Source organism: Littorina saxatilis, linkage group LG7, assembly GCF_037325665.1.
Source record: "Littorina saxatilis isolate snail1 linkage group LG7, US_GU_Lsax_2.0, whole genome shotgun sequence".
Lineage (NCBI taxonomy): Eukaryota > Metazoa > Mollusca > Gastropoda > Littorinimorpha > Littorinidae > Littorina > Littorina saxatilis.
In genome coordinates, this window is record NC_090251.1 from 49,503,560 (window position 1) to 49,506,059 (window position 2,500).

At 43.5% G+C, this 2,500-nt stretch overlaps 2 protein-coding genes across 5 annotated transcripts in view; both read right to left on the reverse strand.

The window, feature by feature from the left end:
• Positions 1-1,904, reverse strand: part of LOC138971997 (transcription intermediary factor 1-beta-like) — a 9,586-nt gene extending 7,682 nt beyond the window's left edge. The window contains exon 1 of the mRNA XM_070344840.1: positions 1,781-1,904. The gene's annotated coding sequence lies outside the window, so the exon portion shown is untranslated. The remainder of the gene's footprint in view (positions 1-1,780) is intronic.
• Positions 1-2,500, reverse strand: part of LOC138971723 (transcription intermediary factor 1-beta-like) — a 102,187-nt gene that overhangs the window by 36,693 nt on the left and 62,994 nt on the right. The window lies entirely within an intron of this gene.

Below are 2,500 nucleotides of genomic sequence, written 5' to 3' on the forward strand. Positions count from 1 at the left end.
TCAGCAGACGCTGCGCCTCCACTAAGGCGGCCATGGCCAGGTCCGTGGGGAATCCCTCCACCATGACCTCCACACTGCTGGCCCCTCCCTGTCCCGCCCCTCCCTCCACGATGACACACCTGCAGAGCGGGCAGTGGGCCTGGGGCTGGGACTGCAACCACGACATCAGGCAATGGCGGCACAGAAGATGGCCGCAGGGCAGAACTTTGGGCTCCCGGAAATTCTCGTGGCACACGCTGCACTCTCGCTCGTTGGCTTCCTTGATCACTGAAGCGGTCGCCATTGCTGATCGGTTTGTCTGTTATGTATTGAAGCGTTCAGGCCGTCGTAGTGGAAGTTTTCCAAAACTATGTTGCAACAGTTGTCTCAAAATGTATGATGCTTAACTTGGAATGACGGTAACATGCTGGCTGATTCGCTACCGTAAGTCTATGAGCTAACACTTTCCTCTTCCTGTTTGAAATACAACTTGTTTAGTCTCTTCGTTGTTGCCTTGATCACTTCAAATTTGTGTTTGAGTGGAGATGCCAGAAGAAGCGTTGTTTCTTCCTGATTGTCCTGTGCAAAAATAAATAATACAAAATAAACTTAGCATACAAGTGATAAAAGCTTAATAAAACCTTGCCGACAGCCAAAATGTTCATGACCTTGGCAGTTAACAACAAGATTCACATACACATTAGCTTGATTGATATTAACACGAAATAACATTTACCCGTATATGCTTTGGGCCACACTGTCCATATAATACGGGTTGTGTCTGGCCCATACTTTCAAAGACAATGTTGTTGTTGTTGTTGTTGTTGTTGTTGTTGTTGTTGTTGTTGTTGGCAATTTTTTTTTTAATTGGTTGAATAAATCTTATTCTGCCTGTTCGAATAATGAGCGTTGTATATGACAAACACCACGTGTACAGCGATAATGTTCATAGTTAATATGTATAGCGCGGAGAGCATACTTAGTTTACCGTGGTTCGTGCAATATAAGCTCATTACTATTATTATAAACGCTGACGCATTCTGTACGGGTCGTTAACGAGTACACAACATCCCGCTATGTTTTGTCTTTGGTTTTGTGCTTTTTTTTTCAATAACGCATGAATTACCGTCAGCGATATACCAGTGTCTGAAATCTGAGTAAACTGACTGACTAAGGCAAAATAATTCTTGCTGTTTTCGCCGGATCAGTTTCGCTGACAGCAAGCGAGACAACTCCACCTTCTGATACGACAATAACAAAACTCGAATGGTCTCCCTTGTATCGGACACGGAAGTCCGCCTGAAAGTGTAGACTGTAAAACTATGTACAGTCTCTGAGCCCACTAACTTGATTTCGGCATAACAATGCTGTTCAACTCAGACATGATGCACGTAATGTTGTACACCACGTACACACAATCTCCTTTAACAAAACACATCGTGATAAGCATCGGGTGTGTGCACAGGGTAGTCGAATATCAGCCTGAAGCAAAAAGGCAGCACCGACTAAAGCAGGTCTTGCTAAGTCTGTCTGCAGCAATGGACAGTTAAAGGAAAGGATACAAGAAAGAAATTCAAAACTGATATAACAGCTTCTTTCAAAAGAGTCATAACTAGACCTATGCCACTCCATTACCAAATCGAATAACGGACGCACACCCACACTGAAAATTAATAACGTGGTTTTCTAAGAAGATACAAAACGGAAAGTAGTCAATGTTCGCAATGCATGAAGGAAATACCAGGTAGCCGTAGGTAGAGTAACAACATTGAATAGATACACTAATCACTCAAATGCTTACCTGTAAAAGTTAGGCAGTGTTGGAAAATGGAACAGAATTCAGTGTCTTGTCGATAGCGGCGCGTCTTCTTCTACACATATAATAGACTGTCATGTCCTGTCGCCAGCGGATCCCTCGCAGTCTATATATAACTCAGTGTTGCAAGCGAGTAAGTTCGTGGCGATGCCGGTGCTCAGGTTTGTTTGGCCCCCCATGTGCTTTTGCATAGTGTTGTGCCAGTTATGCATTTTATCTTATTGCATTTGTTTAGTTTAGTTTTTTTAAGAAGTTGTGTTTTGTTGATTGTTTTTGTTTTTTAGATATCAGTTTTGAGCGGACGGAACAAACGCCTTGGTTCAGTATACACAACTTGTGATATGAATCAAGCATAACAGCCGATAGGTAAATGCAATAGGTAAATCCGGCCGAGGACACATCGCCATGAAAATCCTTGCTAGACTCATAAAGCTAAGTCATGCCGGATAATACAGAACATCAGCTGCAAACAAAACAAAACAAATCTCACTCAACTAGACCTCGTCTCCCCCTCCCCCTCCCCCCCCCCCCCCCTAATCTGGATCTGGATGTGGATCTTTTACGTTGCAGGGACCACTGTTGGTCATCTTCGCAACGGATGCGGGAGAGCGCATGATAATAATTTAGAATACAATACTTGAAAAGTCCTGACTTTGGTGGGACGAGTCATATATACAGGCTGTCGCTTCAATGTCTTTCCCACTC